This window comes from Mauremys reevesii, linkage group 9 (genome assembly GCF_016161935.1).
Source record: "Mauremys reevesii isolate NIE-2019 linkage group 9, ASM1616193v1, whole genome shotgun sequence".
NCBI lineage: Eukaryota > Metazoa > Chordata > Testudines > Geoemydidae > Mauremys > Mauremys reevesii.
In genome coordinates this window covers 81716212-81735058 of record NC_052631.1, presented here as the reverse complement: position 1 = coordinate 81735058, position 18847 = coordinate 81716212, and the positions used below count along the sequence as shown (strand labels likewise).

General features: G+C 41.8%; 1 protein-coding gene across 13 annotated transcripts in view; it reads left to right on the top strand.

Moving 5' to 3' along the window:
• The window catches only part of ZC3H12B (zinc finger CCCH-type containing 12B), a 92946-nt gene that overhangs the window by 21855 nt on the left and 52244 nt on the right, over positions 1-18847 (top strand). For 7 of the 13 annotated variants that reach the window (XM_039487634.1, XM_039487631.1, XM_039487626.1 and 4 more), the window contains one exon: positions 3821-3909. The exons of the other annotated variants lie outside the window; for them this stretch is intronic. The gene's annotated coding sequence lies outside the window, so the exon portion shown is untranslated. Of the gene's footprint in view, positions 1-3820; positions 3910-18847 lie in introns of those variants that run through there. 13 annotated transcript variants of the gene reach the window in all.

Below are 18847 nucleotides of genomic sequence, written 5' to 3'. Positions count from 1 at the left end.
TATTCAAGGAAGCAGCCATGTTAGTCTGTATCCGCAAAAAGAACAGGAGTACTTGTGGCACCTTAGAGACTAAAATTTATTTGAGCATAAGTACTCCTGTTCTTTATTCAAGAAGACACTGGCGCTGACCAGGGGGTGCTAGACAACTGGCTCTGTCCCAGGCCCTGACCACCACTTAATCCCTTTCCCCAAGTCCCCACCCGCACCTCTGTCCTGCCTCTTCCCGCCTCTCCCCCCAAGTGAGCCGTGTCCTTGCTCCCCCCCCACCCCCAAGCCTCCTGCATGTCTCAAAACAGCTGATTGCGGCAGACGGGAGGCACAGGGAGGGAGGAGGTGGTGCTGGGGGGGGGAGGGGTGAGGCTGTGCACCGCATCTTCTCTCCTCCCCCCTCGCCCCCAGAGCTTCCTCAACACCGTGAAATAGCTGATCATGGTGGCCGGGAGGCACTAGGGGAGGGAGGGGGGCTGAATGCCACGTCCTCACTCCTCTGCCCTTCCCCCCCAGGGCCTCCTGAATGCTGTGAAACAGCTGATCGCAGCTGGCAGGAGGCATGGGGGAATGATGGGGCTATAGGGCTTGCACCCACCATTTTCCCCCCAGAGTTGGCTTCTAGCAGGAGCCGCATATTGTCTTCTGAAGAGCTGCATGCAGCTCCAGAGCCACAGCTTGGCCACCCCTGGTCTACTCTGTTTGTTGTGGACTTCAAGGTGGAGTCAGATTATTCAGTTACCCTGCTGTCTCGAAATTCACAAAGAGTGTCCTTAATACCTACCCACCAGTTAGAGAGCTTACTCCAGCATGGATCTGAATGTAGTCCTAGCTAGAATTATGTAATCTTCTCCTTTTAGTCCTTAGAGAAGTGGTCATTTGAACACTAGCCTTCTGTGCAGTAAGTGTCTTGCTGTTGCATACTAAAAGTTCCCTAGTGGGTTTTGATATACCCTGCTTGAAAATGGGCAGCAGGATCCACTTAGTGTGGGACATTTAATGTGTGGCAGGCTAGCACAAGGTATATTTATCCTGGTTTGATGCAAACCAAGGGCTTGTCTACACGATAATTTAATTCATGGCAAGTTGGGATGTTAGTCTGCCCCACAGTAGCCTGCCATGGACTAATTGTGTGGACCCCACTGTCATGCATTAGCAGTTCATTGGTTTGCTTTGATATAGTCCCATTTCAACAAGGGGGGGGGGTAGCTCACAACCCAGCTTGCTGTGAACTAAATGTTCATATAGACAAACCAACAGTTTTTCATTTAGACGAGCCTTTAGATAGTTGGGGAGCCACACTCCCTTCTATAACTTTTAGCATTGAAAGTTTCCCACCAAAAGGGGGCACTTGTGCACTCCCAAGTGTCAGTTTGCTATGATAATGCAGGCTCAAGGCTCTGGGGGATGCTTTCCCCACATTTATGACTATACAGAAACACCCCTTAGAGAACTACAAGAACTTATATTTTCCAAAGGTGTTTTTTTTACTATATCTATTGTTGGCCCCTTGCTACTAGTATATGCCACTTATTTTGATTTGATTTATTATTGGTTGTATAGGGTTTTCTAAAAACTATATTGGTGGTTTTGTTGTACTCTGCTTTTACTTGTTGTATAATACCCTGTTGTACTGGAGTGTAGGGGAGCTATAAAAATATATAATTTGTTGTTGTTTGTTCTCCTCTTTGTAATCATCTATTTAATAGATAAATAGAATATTTCAGTTTCCAGGGATGTTGTTCTGGCACCATTCACATATACTAAATTGGCACACATTTTAAAAGGCAGAAAAGTATAGCATTTTTTTAAAGTCATTTGGGGGTGGTTAGGGAGGTTACTAATTAGACAAAATTAAACTTTTTGCTAAATTAAGCATGAAAACATCTTCTATACACAGTACTTTGATGTTAGCTGTGAATGTATTTTAAAAAGTTATTCCAGTTTAGTTGGGATGCCACCAGAGTTTGACACTTTTTGACACATTCATGATATACCCCATAACTGAATTTTTTCAGTGCTTTTGGAGTGCAAAAGCCAGGTGTCAACATCAAGCACTCAGCTTTGTTATGGCCTGAAGGCAAGACCAGATCCTAACCAAAACTAGTGAAAAGCTCTGACCACTGTAGATGAACATAGCTAATCCTCAGATTAATGGCATGTATCATCATTTGTCTTTTTTGTCCTCTAGAATTCTGTGCCCAACGTGAGGGAGTAAGGATGTAGCAGTGAGAATGTTACTATGGAATGTTTGGCAACAATTAATGCATAATATGGAAATTCTGCCTCAGAAAATATAACACACACCTTATATTTATCTTTTTTTAAGTAATGACTCATGGCGAGTGAAACTTAATAAAAAATTGTTTCATATTCTTGGTAAATGCTGGGTTTCTTCTAATTATTTTGATGGCATCAGTTTTAAAAAAGCAAAACTTATGATATGACTTTTACCTGGTATTTGATAATCTATGTGGTACTTAGAACATAAAGACTCCATTCACACAGGCAGGAGTTATACTATTTGAAAGTTTCCTACCTAGTAAGCTTTAGTGCATAATGAAAATCTGCCACTGAGAGTAGTTTATATGAAGGCTTGCACAGAATGCTGAATTGTCTTTCTAACATGTATGTGCTTGGTGTCTGAAATATAAAAACTTGTGTGTCTCAAGTCGTAAGTAAGATTTTTGAAGAAGTGGCTTCATTCTAGTCAATGCAGGTTAGACAAAGGTGATTCAAGTGATCAAGAATTTTGAATATGTACATCAATTATATTTATATTTCAGTATCAGAGGGGTAGCCGTGTTAGTCTGGTTCTGTAGAAGCAGTAAAGAATCCTGTGGCACCTTATAGACTAACAGACGTTTTGCAGCATGAGCTTTCGTGGGTGAATACCCACTTCTTGCATCCGAAGAAGTGGGTATTCAACCACGAAAGCTCATGCTGCAAAACGTCTGTTAGTCTATAAGATGCCACAGGATTCTTTACTGCATTTATATTTCAGACTACCATATATGCTGTGGCATGCAAACTCATTTAACCCAATATTCCTAAAAATATGATAGGATGTCTTTTATTTGGTGATGAACAATCCCTGCCATACCCTCTTATGTTTCATTTTCCATCCAATCTCAAGAAAAGAAAAAAAGTTTTCTATCAAACAAGGGAAAAACATCCATCCATTGCACAGCTTGCTAGTTTGTATGGTCTTGTATTGATACAAATCAGGGTCTTGATCCAGAGAGCCCACTAAAGTCAATGAAAAGACTCTGATTAACTTAATGGACTTTGTGTCAGATCATTTGCAAGGTACTTATGAACAGAAGAATTCAGGTCAATACTTCTCATATGTTTTTATACTGCACGTTTGGTTGTTGGGTTTGGTGTGCAGGTGGCTGGGTGCTGTTGGTGGCCTGTAATATACAGGAAATAAGACTGCCCTTACATTCTATGATTCTGTTGTCATCCTTGGAGCTGCCTCTAACTTTTCAGCATTTTTCCTCTCCTCCCTCAATTCTCTCTTTAAAACCCACTTCTGTCACAAAGATTTCCAACATTGATCAAACTATGTTTTGCATCTTCTCAAGTCTGGACTGCTGTCCAGTGTATTAACTTGTCTAAACTGAATTTTAAGCTCTTTGTCCTTTCAAGCATTCTGTAAAGTTTTATGAATGGTGCGTTACACAGTTACAGGCAAGGCTGGTATTATTACCTAAAATTAAAATTGCCGAACACACCCCATTATAAGAGCTATGCCAAACTACAACATTTGGGCTGAAATTTTCTATGGCAAGTGTCTCAGTGCTTCCCTCCTTCCCGTTTTGCTCCACAGACACAGGCAGTGTGGCGGATGAAGCTGCTCAATTTGGATGTGAAAGGAACAAGAAATGGACCTGTTTGGATGCAGGAAGTAGAAAACTGGTACAAAGTGCTGGGAGGGCAACTGGAATTGGGAGTGTAGGCTGGTGGGGTTTGATAGGGAAACTGGGACTAGTATTTGGGATGGGGAGAATAGTCTGGGATTGAGAACCAGAATTCTGGTGGGGGAGGGAGACAAGGGACTGTGTGAGAACTGGGACCGGCTGGACAAGGAGATAGGACAAGGAGCTGGGGGGAAGAGGGCAGAGCATTAAGATTGGATGTGGAGCCTGGGGAGGGGGTTGGAACTGGAGCCAGTGGGTGTGCGGAACATGGGTGGGGTGGAGTTGGAGTGACTGGAGACCAAGGTGGGGGAAGGAGACATATTGGATGGAGGGGGACTGGGAATGACCGGGCGAGGAAAGGAGATTGGGGTACATCTACAGTATGAAATTTATTCAGACTTATTCTATTCGAATTTTCAGAAGTGCTTTTATACATTCGGTGTTGTGTGTCCCCACTAAAGCGCATGAATTCAGTGGAATGCGTCCACAGTACCGAGGCTAGCATCAAATGTCGGAGCGGTGCACTGTGGAAAGCTATTCCACAGTTCCCGCTGCCCATTGGAATTCTGGGTTAAGCTCCCAGTGCATGATGAGGCAAAAACATTCTTGTGGGTATTTCTGTGTGTGTGTCGTCACTCACTCCTCCCTCCGTGAAAGCTACGGTAGATGCCATACTGCCAGCAGACGGTGCAGTACAGTGCACCGCCTGTCTCCTGGTACTATGAATGCACCTCGCATGTCCTCTCGTCTTTCTATCTACTCTTTTATCTAACCATTTCCCACCTTTTTTCGGCCACCATGAACCGAGCAGCACAACTTCCGTCGTAAACTCTACTCTCCCGCTCTTGCAGCTCTAGCGAGCGTCCCGCCTCTGTGAAGCTACAGAAGACAACCATTTACCGTCTTTTATCAGCCATCTTGAACTGAACAGTTCTCCTATGTTTCACGCCCTTTTTCCAGGATTACCCATGCAGGTGCCAAAATGCAGCAAGCATGGAGCCTGCTCAGATCTCAGCTGCAGTTTTGACCATTGTAGATACCTCGCGCATTATCCAGCAGTATGTGCAGTACCTCCAAAACCGGGCGAGGAAGCGACGACAGCGCGATTACCATATTGATGAGGACATGAACACAGACGTTCCTAGAAGCATGGCATGTGGCGGTTGGGAGATCATGGTGGCATTGGGCCAGGTTCATGCTGTGGAACATCGATTCTGGGCCCGGGAAACAAGCACAGACTGGTGGGACTGCATAGTGTTGCAGGTCTGGGATGATTTCCAGTGGCTGCGAAACTTTTGTATGAGTAGGGCCACTTTCATGGAACTTTGTGACTTGCTGTCCCCTGCCCTGAAGCGCAAAGACACCATAATGAGAGTAGCCCTCACAGCTGAGAAGCGAGTGGCCATAGCACTGTGGAAGCTTGCAACGCCTGACAGCTACTGGTCAGTCGGGAATCAGTTTGGAGTGGGCAAATCTACTGTGGGGGCTGCTGTGCTGCAAGTAGCCAGTGCAACCATTGACCAGCTGCTATCAAGGGTAGTGAGTCTGGGAAACATGCAGACCATTGTGGATGGCTTTAATGTGCTGGGGTTCCCTAACTGCAGTGGGGCAATAGACGGAACACATATTCCTATTTTGGCCCCAGCACACCGGGGCGGCCAGTATGTAAACAGCAAGGGGTACTTTTTCATGGTGCTGCAAGCACTGGTGGATCACAAGGGATGTTTCACTGACATCAACGTGGGATGGCCGGGAAAGGTGCATGACACTCACATCTTCAGGAACTCTGGTCTGTTTGAACAGCTGCAGGAAGGGACTTACTTCCCAGACCAGAAAATTACCATTGGGGATGTTGAAATGCCTATAGTTATCTTCGGGGACCCAGCCTACCCCTTAATGCCATGGTTCATGAAGCTGTACACAGGCACCCTGTACAGTAGTAAAGAGCAGTTCAACTATAGGCTGAGCAAGTGCAGAATGGTGGTAGAATATGCTTTTGGACGTTTGAAAGCGAGCTGGCGCAATTTACTGACTCGGTTAGATCTCAGCACAACCAATATTCCAATTGTAATTGCTGCTTGTTGTGTGCACCACAATATCTGTGAGAGTAAGGGGGAGACATTTATGGCAGGGTGGGAGGTTGAGGCAACTTGCCGGGTGGCCAATTTTGCACAGCCAGACAACAGGGCGATTAGAAGAGCACAGCAGGGCATGCTGTGCATCAGAGAAGCTTTGAAAGCCAGTTTCATGACTGGCCAGGGTACGGTGTGACAGTTGTTTGTTTCTCTTGAAGTTACCCGCCCCCTCTGTATATGAAAGGAAATAAAGTCACAATTATTTAAAAAAATGTTCTTTATTATTTGTTGCACAACACATTGAGAGAAATCAGAAGGTAGACTGGGGGAGCGCGGGGGCGGGGGTTGGGTTGGTAGGTGGAGGAGGAGGGAAGGACAAGTCCAGAAACCAAATTAAAAGTTCGCATATGCCAACTTTCTGCTGCTTGGGTGATCCTCTGGGGTTGAGTGTGTGGGTCCCTGTAGCCTCCTCCCTCGTGTTCTTGGGCATCTGGGTGAGGAGGCTATGGAACTTGGGGAGGAGGGACTCGGGAGGGCGGTTATACAGGAGCTGCAGTGGCAGTCTGTGGTCTTGCTGCCTTTCCCGGGTTAGATCCACCATACAGCGGAGCATGTCAGTTTGCGCCCCCATGAGCTTGACCATAGCATCCTGCCTGCTCTCATCGCACACGTCCCTCCTCTCTTCATGTTCCTGTAATGCTTTACGGGACTCTGCAGTTGTTTGCCTCCACACATTCAGCTGGGCCCTATCAGTGCGGGAGGACTGCATGAGCTCGGCGAACATGTCGTCCTGAGTTCGTTTTTTCCGCCTTCTAATCTGGACCAGCCTCTGGGAGGGAGTAGATAGGGACCGCATTGAAACATTTGCACCTGCGGGAGGAGAAAAAGGGAGGGTAGTATTTTAAAAGATACATTTCAGAGAACAAAGGGGACATTCTTTCTCAGTGAAGCAGGCAATTGATAGTACACAGCACGTGTTCTTTTTGTACAAGTTAGCATTTTGCCTCTTATCCTGAAGTGCCACTTTGATGTGAGTAAGCCATCACACACGGGCAACAGAATTCAGCTTACAGGCAGTCTCGGGGCATGCGGCGTTCTGCTTCTTCCACATTCATTTCAATGCTTTCAAACTGCTGGGCCCTCTTTCCCATAGCAAGCAATGCCTGGTGGGTTAGCCATATAAAAGGAGGGCCTGTGGGCTCTCTGGGATGATCGCTTCACACAACCCCCCCCCCCCCCCTGCACCCACCGCATGGCTCCACTGAAGCTCTGAGCAGGGATGAGCCCTTTAAACTAAATGCAAACAGCCCAGTGCGGCTGGTGCTCCCCCTCTCCCCCCTCCCGGCGTGGCTCCGATCAGGCTCTCACTCACCAGAAGTACCTTCTCCAGGGTCATGGTTCGGGAGCTCGCCTTGGGAGTGGAGGGAGACTATTGGCTCCAGTGTTAAGAATAGTTCCTGGCTGAGGGGAAAACGGATTCCCCACTTGCCACCTGTGCACTGTCCTCCTCCTCCTCCTCCAATGACTCATCCTCCTCTCTCCGTGCAACTCCCCCCTTGCAGTGGTGGGGTAGTGGTGGCATCACTCCTCATAATTGCATGCAGCTCACAGTAAAAGCGGAATGTATGGGGCTATGACCCAGAGTGCCCGTTCATCTCCCTGGCTTTTTGGTACTCTTGCCTGAGCTCCTTGATTTTTGTATGGCACTGCTCTGTGTCGCTGGAATAGCCTCTTTCCATCATGGCCCTGGAGACTTTAGCGTACGTATTTGCGTTCTTTTTTTTTGGAACATAGTTCTGCCATAACAGACTCGTCTCCCCACCATGCGATGAGATCCAGTACCTTCCATTCAGACCATGCTGAAGCTCATCTGCGAATCTAAGACTGCGTGATCTCTTGTGATGGTGGACTCTGCATGGTTGCCTGTGATGGTGGACTGTGCTGATGGTCACCTGTGCTGATGGTGACCAAACAGGAAATGAAATTAAAAAGTTCCTGGGACTTTTCCTGTCCACCTGGCTAGTGCATCAGAGTTCAGAGTGTTGTCCAGAGCGGTCACAAGGGAGCATTCTGGGATAGCTCTCGGAGGCCAATAACATCGAATTGAATCCACAATACCTTTAATTCGGGATTGCGATCTCAATTTAAGCGCTATTCCACTTGCTGAGGTGGAGTACAGAAATCAGATTAAAGAGCCCTTTAAAGCGAAAAAAACCCCCGGTTTGGTGGTGTGGAGGGATTCATTTTTTTTCTAATTAATTCGGCTAATTCCAAAATAACCGACTTGTGTAGACCAGGCCTGGGAATGTGTGTGTAGTGGGGGGAGACTGGAACAGAGTCTGGAGGGGTGAGACTAGGACTTGCTGTGCAAAGAGATTGGGACTGAGGTGAGAACCTGGAGGAGTTAAGATTAGGATTGGGACATAGAGCTGGGGTAGGGAAGGACTGGAATGAGGACAGGGGAGAAGGGTCCACAGTTGAGAATGGACAGAAAAGTCTGTGCCTACTAGAGCCCACTTCCATCGAGAGCCTGGAAAGAAACCCAAGTCTCACCATTCTTCCGCTGTCAGTGTATATCTGTAAAACCCACTGGCAAAGTGTTAACATGCCCCTCTTTTGCTTGGCCACATAGAGGATGAAAACTTCCTGCTGCTATCGCTTACTCTTGTTAGCTCAAATGGCAGAGGTCTGTGTGGTGGATCTAAAGATTTTGACCCTGCTTATGACCTGTGTGTGTATCAGTGTGATGCGACGTGATTGACTTTCTGTTACTTCAGTTTGCTTTTTTAAATCTAGGAAATTATACACACACATTACATTAAAAGAATATTAAGGCAGCAAAGTCAAACACTCAAAGATAGGAAATATCAAAATTAAGTTTTGTGCAGTTTTTAATTACTTTTCACATACTATTTTTTCCCACGTGATCCTTGCTTTATTCATTGCAAAGGATGCTCTTGCTCTGGAGATGAACCAAAATTGTGTAGTTAAGGAGTCTGTTGTCTGTAGGAGCCCTGCATCATTTGTTGCAGAATTTGGAGGTGTGTAATAAATGAAGCAGGGGTCAGCAAAAAGTGAAAGAGTAAGGTGTCGTGGGATAAGAGGTAAGGTCCTCTCATGGATTGGTAACTGGTTAAAAGATAGGAAACAAAGGGTAGGAATAAATGGTCAGTTTTCAGAATGGAGAGCAGTAAATAGTGGTGTCCCGTAGTGGTCTGTACTGTGACCAGTCCTATTCAACATACTCATAAATGATCTGGAAAAGGGGGTAAACAGTGAGACTGCAAAATTTGCAGATGATACAAAATTACTCAAGATAGTTACTCAAGATAGACTGCGAAGAGCTACAAAAGGATCTCACAAAACTGGGTTGACTGGGCAACAAAATGGCAGAAGAAATTGAATGTTGATAAATGCAAAGTAATGCACATTGGAAAACATAATCCCAACTATACATATAAAATGCTGAGGTCTAAATTAGCTGCTACCACCCAAGAAAGAGATCTTGGAGTTATTGTTAATTGTCTGAAAACATCCACTCAGTGTGCAGCCACAGTCAAAAAAGTGAGCAGAATGTTGGGAATCCATAAGAAAGGGATAGATAATAAGATAGAAAATATCATATTACCTCTATAAAAATCCATGGTATGCCCACATCTTGAATATTGCGTGCAGATGTGGTCGCCCCATGTAAAAAATCATATATTGGAATTGGAAAAGGTTCAGAAAAGGGCAACAAAAATGATTAGGGGTCTGGAACGGTTTCCATATGAGGAGAGATTAATAAGACTGGGACTCTTCAGCTTGGAAAAGAGATGACTGCGAGGGGATATGATAGGTGTCTATAAAATCATGACTGGTGTGGAGAAAGTAAATAAGGAAGTGTTATTTACTCCTTCTCATAACACATGAACTAGGGAACACCAAATGAAATTAATAGGCAGCAGGTTTAAAATAAATGAAAGGAAGTATTTCTTCATACAATGCAGAGTCAGCCTGTGGAACTCCTTGCCAGAGGATGTTGTGAAGGCCAAGACTATATCAGAGTTCATAAAAGAACTAGATAAATTCATGGAGGATAGGTCCATCAATGGCTATTAGCCAGTATGGGCAGGGATGGTGTCCCTAGCCTCTGTTTGGCAGAAGCTGGGAATGGGTCACAGGGGATGGATCACTTGATGATTACCTGTTCTGTTCATTCCCTCTGAGGCACCTCGCATTGGCCACTATCGGAGGACAGGATACGGGGCTAGGAGGACATTTTGGTCTGACCCAGTATGGCTGTTCTTATGTTCTTAGCAGCACCATGCCCACCACTTCTTTCACTATTTCAACTGAATTTTATTTGACTCATTATTTCATGATTTTATGTTGTAGAGTCAAAATTGTCACTTGTCTCAAAACAGCAATTAAGTTAAAAGTGTATTTTAGTCATTTAAAAAAGTAGTCCAGCAAATGTATGTGTAATTATCATCAGGAGCCACTAGTCTGTGCTTATAGTACATGGTAATTTTGAAGTGAGGATTATGTTTTTGTGCCTTATAACATTGAAAGATTATAACACCAATAACAAAATGCTGTTTCATCTTTCTCTCCTGCTATTGTTTCCATGTTTTTTTAAATCTTATTTTACCAATAATCCCTGAGCGTGCTAGCATATGCTACTGGCAGGAACTCAGTAGTTCCATTAATCCATGGTTATCCTTTTTTATTCTAGTTATTGTATATTGGTAGGCATACTGGTCAGAGACTGTTGTTGCTTCAGATAGCCTTATTCCCCAGAAAGATTTTTAAAAGACCTATATTCAGGAAAGAATGTACAGAGGATGACCTATGTTAATAGGAAATCAGTGAGATAAAGAATGAAAAGGGAAAGTAAAGGTAAACTGTGAAATTCACATTGAAGCCTGAAAACATGTAATAATTTTGTGTTAATGACACACAAACGCCAACTCATTTAATCCGAGTGAAGGAACTCATTTCACATAGTTTAAGAAATATATAAAAATAAAAAATATACAGGAGTTATTGTCTTCTTGACACACATAGTAACTTGCAATGTTATTACTGTTTTATGTTGTCAACATTAAGTTAGATTTTTCTTCAGTTAATTAGTTTTCCTTACGTCTCAGATAAGGCCAAATGATCATTGCAGTTATTTTTACCAAATATTGCTCAAAAATATATTGGTAAAATCTAAAGAACCTAAAATGTAGTACTATTCAATGAACTGTCTCTTGGCTCATAATCCAGATGGGGCAAAGTCCTGAGAAAATTCCTGTGGTAATTTTCAGTCCTGTGTTTCAAAATCTGCAATGATGGAAAAGTAGGAAGAGTTAATTAATTAGGCGAACTCCCAGCACTCATAAAGATGACAAAACAGGAACTTTTTTCAGTTAAACTACTGCTGTTCATGGTAGGTTTCTGTTCCTTGTAATCTCCTCTTTGCTTGCATGTTAGGGGCCTGATCCAAAGCCCATTAAAGTCAGTGAAAAGACTCCTATTGACTTTAATGGGCTTTGAATAGGCCTTAAGTCAAGAATCATTTTTAAAACTTAAAAAAAAAAAAATTGCCATAATAAATTCTGTGTCTTGATTATAATGATTTATTTTTTCCTTTTTGAATATATTGTCTGGCAGCACTCAAGACAAACAATTTTATGTATACAGAATATTTGCCATTCTGCTGTGTTACTTTTCAAAACTAACTGGCAACATCCTATTCAAACTACATTGTTTTTATTAAATGTAACCTAATTACAGTATTTTATTACTGGACCGATATTTTCTTTCTGTTTTATAACTAGGTAAATTATATTGACGCAGATCAGTACTGTATGAACAAAATACAGATACTTTTGAAACACTTGCTCTCTGAATCATGTTATCAGCTCTACCAGTTAGTCGTGACTCTGGTGAAAAGAAGTGTTTAGGTAAAGAGGCCTGGTTGCTAAGCAACAGGCATCAGAAGCTGAGACTCTTAAAGCTCCACTATATAGTTTTCTTTCCATGAGTAATAATTGTGCTTTCATATTAAAAATGCACAAAGGTCAGATAGCTCTGCTTTTTTTCTTAAATTGGTGCTCGTATCTGGATATTGTAGGGAAAAAAGTGTCCTTGTTTAGGCTCCACAATATGAGCTCTTGTTTTTGATCATTCTGCAGTGTACATCAGTTCCTCCACCTCCCCAACTTTTTATTTATACCAGCAAATATTGAACCATTTTCAGATATTTAATGATTTTTTTTCATGAAATCTCTCCTCCTTTGCAGAAGTGGAATCGAAATTTTAAATTTATAGTTTGTGTGCCTATCAATAATCCTGTGATGCAGTTGCACTGACTTGAAATATACAGTAGAAGCAGCAACAACAAATTAAAGTGGGAAAAGTAATCTGAAAGTAGCCCTCCATAGTCTACAAAAGAGGATTCTCCATTAAAACCGCTTGTGCAGAGAAAAGGTGGAGTGAATATAAGGTCAGTAAGGTTGGGGTTGGTTGGAGCCAATGGGGAATGAATGCGAATTCCCAAGTTGAGGGCTCTCCATTGAATGCCATACCTCCAAGTCTCATCTACCTCCCTAAATTCAAATCTTAAGATCTGTAAACATCATTCTGGATGAAATAAGTTATGGAATATAATTTTCTGTGCTCTCTCTCTCATTGCCAAGCTTACAAGGAAGAATCCATGTTTGTGAGGGGAGCTGGTCCTGTAATGGGGAGCACGTGCTTCACCTTTTCACCCTTTGCTTCTAGAGGCAATTACAATCTCTCTTCACTGTCCCCTGCCAAAGACTGTGGCTTAAAGCTAAAATTTAGCTCTAAAGAAAAATCAGAATGGTTTGTAGTAGAACATATGCCATTAGTCTGCAGTTTTCTCTTTATCCTACTCACAGGATAATGTTCCTATACCAGGAAAGTAGCTCTTACTACTGTGGATTAAATTCGTACAAGATTTATTCTATGTCTTCAGTTATTCCCATCATTGATGAAGGATCCCACAAAGTTTCACCCTTGGCCCTGTCCTTCTGCACCCAGTTCCTGGGTAGTGTTATCCATTTATAGGGCTTCAACTTTCATGTCTCTGATGATTCACAAATCTACCCCTTCATTCTGGACCTATCTCATTCTGTTCAAACCTGCATCTCAGCCTGTCTTTCTGACATCATCTCCTAAAGTTCAGCCATGAATTTAAATTCAATTGTACTTGTATGTTCTGTCTCCCAGATACATGGGCTTGTAATCTGAGAGTTCTCTTTGATTTGACTGTCTCCCTAGACCCATGTATTCAGGCTATGTCTAGATCTTGCCACTTCTTCCTGCATAGTATTTTTAAGATCCAGCCTCTTGTGGAAGTTCATGTCACTGAAATTCTCATCTGGGCCTTTATCTTGTGTTGATTAGTACAGCCTCCTTTTTTCTTACCTTCATTATTGAAACCTTGCTGAGTCTGTTCAAAACATTTGTCACTAGCAAGTGACCTTTTCCAGACTCATTCTGACCACTGTTTCCTCCTTTCCTCCCTTATATCCTTCCATTAACTCTGCCTTCTCCAATGTATCAATCAATCAAACATAAGCTTTTTGACCTTATTATTAAGGGGCTTAATTGTTTGGCCCTACCCTACCTGTCAAGCCAGTTATCCTATTGCACAATTGACTACCCTCTTTTCTCTGTCAATGATGCTAGCCTTGACTGCCTCTTTGTCCAATTCTCCTATAAGCACTTCTGTGATTTCTCCTTTGCAGTTCATTACTTGTGGGAAGCAAAACTTCAAAATCCATCCTTAAGACTTACCTCGGGGATACCTACATAACATAAAAATGGCTATATTGAGTCATTCCGATGATCTGTCTAGCCCAGCATCCTGTCTTCTGACAATGGCCATTGCCAGATGCTTGAAAGGCAATAAACAGAACATGGCAATTATTGAGTGATCCATCCCCAGTTGTCCAGACCCCGCTTCTGACAGTCAAAGGTTTAGAGACACACAGAACACGTGGTTTCATCTCTGACCACCTTGACTAACTAATAGCCACTGATGGACCTGTCCTCCATGAACTTACCTAATTCCTTTTTGGCTTTCACAACATCCCCTGGCAATGAGTTCCACAGGTTGACTGTGCATTGTGTGAAGTACTTCCTTAAATTTGTTTTAAACCTGCTGCCTATTAAACACTCCCATCTAATGTTGCCTCTGCAGATGGTAAACTGAGACTACTGCTTATAATGCAAAAATGTAGTTGTTTTACTGTAAGCATGTCCTCCCTCTACTGCTGTCCTGATTTCTGTTTCATCCACTCCTGGCCTCTTGTCATAAACCTAGACTGCATGCTCTTTTGGGCAGGGGCTGACTATTTTAACTACATATCTGTACAGCACATAGCAGAATGTGACATTGATTGAGGTCCCTAGGTCAGTGGTTCTCAAACAAATTTTTGCTGTGGTCACACATGCAGGCATAGCAAATTCATGGTGGCTGTCGTTTTCACACTTAAAATATTATACTAGTGATAGTCAAGTCGTGGTTATTTGGAGGTATCATGTAAATAAAATAATAAATATTTTCAATGTAAAGAATGAGATGTACTATTAATAATACCACACAAAAGTTACACCGTCCTGCACCTGCACTCCCTGGTCAACACTGTCAGCCCCGGAGCTGCTTTTGAGACTAGGCTCTCCAGCAGCACCAGTTACATCATGCAGCCTGTCCCAATCAGTGTCATCCTGCTTCTGCCTGGCTCCTCCCACTGCAAGCTGATTAGCCTAGAACTGGCCGGATGGTCCCATGGTGAGTTACACTTCCCTCCTCCAATAGGAGGTGAGCAGGGAGACGGGGATGTCTGGCCAGTCAGCGCCCTGTCAGGTCTCCCTGTCGGTCAAGACAAAGCAGGTGGGGTGATGGGTCTGGTTCTCTTCCACAGCCAGAGGGGGCAGCCCTGCTACAGTACATTCTAATGAAACACCATTGGTGCCCACCTTGGACTTGGGCTGCTGCTGCAGGGAGTAGAGCCACTGGTGACAGCAGGGAGCTTGGGGAAAGGGCTCGAGGACTCCAATAGTCACAGTGGCCTCACAGGAAGCTTCTAGTGGCCTCATGCAAGCCTGTGTGCTACTGTACTTCAAATAGTAGATAATAAATTTATTTTCAGTATGCTTTAAATTATCAGTGCCATATGTGATGTTGCACTCTATATAATTTTATGAAAGTATGCTGATGAGTATAAATACAATGTAACTAAAATATGCTTCATGCAAAAGGTCTCTTGTAAGGTATCATTACAAAGCTTATAATCTACTGAGTGTGGTCATCTTATTTGTATAAATGTTTTCACTCTTGTATCTGAAACTAGAAATATGAAATATAACTCTGAGGGCCTATTGTAATTGTGCAAAGTGTGGGCCATTAATGGTGGTTTGGAATCTTGATGGCTCCCATTAACCAGGACAATTGTCTGTAGATTGCTCTGTTTTACTTGTGAGTCTTCCTGTATATCTGTGTGCTGGCAAGTGGGTAATGAAGTCTTACAGTGACGTGATCATGTCATATGAACTGGAATCCATCTTTAACTTGGTGCTTTTCCATTGAGAATGGGGAGGTGGGAACCCAGAGGGACAAAGGATTCCCGCCTTATGCAAAAGATATATAAGTGGGTAGAACAGAGAAAAGGGGGCAGCCATCATGAGAAATCCCCTAGCTACCACCTGAGCTGGAACAAGGGCTGTACCAGGGGAAAGGATTATGCCCAGACTTGGAAGGCGTCCAGTCTGTGAAAAAAACTTATTGAAACATCTCTGAAGGTGAGATTTTATCTGTTTTCAGTTTTATTACTGTATTAGACTTACATTTGCATGTTTTATTTTATTTTACTTGGTAATTCACTTTGTTCTGTCTGTTACTACTTGAAACCACTTAAATCCTACTCTCTGTATTTAATAAAATCACTTTTTACTTATTAATGAACTCAGAGTATGTATTAATACCTGGGTGTGGGGGGGACAAACAGCTGTGCATCTCTCCCTATCAGTGTTCTAGAGGGCGAACAGTTTGAGTTTACCCTGTATAAGCTTTATACAGGGTAAAACGGATTTATTTGGGAGTAGACCCCATTGGGAGTTGAGCATCTGAATGTTATGGACAGGAACACTTCTGTAAGCTGTTTTCAGTTAAGTCTGTAGCTTTGGGACACGTGGTTCAGATCCTGGGTCTGGGTTGGAGCAGACTGGCATGTCTGGCTCAACAAGATGGGGTGCTGGAGTCCCAATCTGGCAGGGAAAGCAGGGGCAGAAGTAGTCTTGGCACATCAGGTAGCAGTTCCCAAGGGGGTTTCTGTGATCCAACCTGTCACACATGCTACAAACACGAATGGTTTTTTTCTGAATTTATTAGAAGTGCAGTATAGAAAAACTCAGTGCACTTTTTGTTACTATAAATGCAGATAAGTTAATTGCATGTATATGCTGCTACTAAGTGGAAGTTGCTATCAAAAGTATTACATTGTATTATCAATTAGTTTTGTCATTTGAAGTGGAAAGGACTTTTATAGGAAATTGACTGCATTTCTGGAGGGAAATTTTAAATATTAAACTGTCCCATATTTCAAAATTTATTTTATATTTTAATATTATTTGTATAATAAGCTTTTAAATTACATATAGGACAGTACTGTTGTCATTTTTAATGTGTACCTGTAGTGTGTACCTGTAATCTAAATTTCAGATATTGTTGCTACTAAATGGATTTTTATGTCTGGAATAACTAGCTGGGGATTTGCAGAAATGAAGCACTACATCTTTCAAACCAAAAGTTGTTACTAGAAATCAACATTTAATACAGGGGTCGGCAACCTTTTGGAAGTGATGTGCCGAGTCTTCATTTATTCACTCTAATTTAAGGTTTCGCGAGCCAGTCATACGTTTTAACGTTTTTAGAAGGTCTCTTTCCATAAGTCTATACTACAGAACTAAACTATTGTTGTATGTAAAGTAAATAAGGTTTTTAAAAAGTTTAAGAAGCTTCATTTAAAATTAAATTAAAATACAGAGCCCCGTGGACCAGTGGCCAGGACCCGGGCAGTGTGAGTGCCACTGAAAATCAGCTCGCGTCCTGCCTTCGGCACTTGTGCCATAGGTTGCCTATCCCTGTTTTAATAGATTGCATTTATATCTAATACACAGTCAATTCAGGAGCTGGCCCTTTCCTTTGTTTAAAAAAAAAAACAAACAAACCCTGAAAGAGAAAACAGAAAAGAGTAACATAGTAGATGTGTGTTTTGCATTCCTTTGTCCAATTATTGGAAACAATGTTGTATTATTTTAAATATCTTGATTGTTACATTTGATTTTTGATTTTTGTACTTTTCTTGAAAAACACTTCTAATGGAAGACTTCTCAAATGGCAAGATTGAAAATGTGTGCAAGCATAGCTTGGTTTTCAGTCATTGCCAAGCTTGAAAGGTATGTTGCACATATACATGAGTGATTTAAAAAACAAACATTTATTATAATACTTAGTAATTTTCCTTAAAATTATATTCTGTAAAAACTTTGCTTTTAGTACTAGAAATGGTTTCAATGGAAAAAGAGGCTAAATTAAAATAGTCTGGTGACCTTTCTGTGAAGCTGGAACAGTGTCTTGTATTCATAATCACATTTAATTAATTTATATTACAAATAATCCACCATAAATCGTGCATGTAAGTAAATTATTTCCAAATCTTAGGTAGCAAATATCAGTATTTCTATCCTGCTTCATTTTTTCTGTTCACCTGAGAAACCACAATTGTTATTTTAAAGTTGGTCTGAAGACATACAGCAGGCCTTGCTTCAGTATGTGGCATCTATTTTCAAGTATTCTTCATTTAAAGTGATAAATAGCATGGGAAACAGAAAGCAATATTTACAGAGCTATAAATAATAATAAAAAAGCTTTATTAGACTAGACTTTTAACAAGAACCAGTACCCACATAATGTAACAAGGGCCTTGCCTTGGTTGAGGATGTGGTGGGAAGAAAGCAAGATAAGCTATTTAAGCAGAACTAAAAGAAAATCTGTAGCAGAGCAGCAATGATCATTGGAAGGCTAAGAGTGCTGGCGGAAAAATAGTACTAGAGAACTCAGACTTCACCCAAAACAGGAGGCTGAACTCCATTACCCACATCTTCATTTCATGAGCTGAAATTCACCAGTTAGTATTATTCAGTCCAACTCATATATACACAGAGGAAAACAGATTGTAATATTAGATTGAAAATATAAAAGTGGAATGGCATAATTAATGTGGCATGATTTTCTTAGTACAACTTCTACAGCTGAAAATTATTATAAGTAGAAAAATGTGCTGAAGGTTATGCATTTCAGAAGTACCATGAGTCAGCAGTTATAGTAGTTGGACATTTTTTATTTTATTTTTATTTATGGTAAGTAGAAAGGAAGAAATATTAAAACAAGATTCACACTGAACTTTGTTCTTACTCTGATTTATATAAACTAGTGATGTCCTATTTAACAAGCAGGATTGGATTGGTGATACTACTACAACACACACCTGTTCCAGTCTGTCAAGCTATTCTCCAAAAAAATCCCAAACAAAAAAACCCAAACCAAACCACCCAATATATGTTATAATCTAGTATGGTAAAAGATACATGTTAATGACTGTGTGCTATCTAAACCATATAAAAATATATTATCATATATGATACACAAAATATAAAGTGATGGTGTTAGCCATGAGATAAAATACATAATATACTCCTTTCTCTATGATTTCCAGCACCTATTGATTCAAGGTGTTGACTCCTTAGGCAAATCATTACCACAGGATTTGCCTTCATAGCTATCTCTAAAAGGTGCAACTT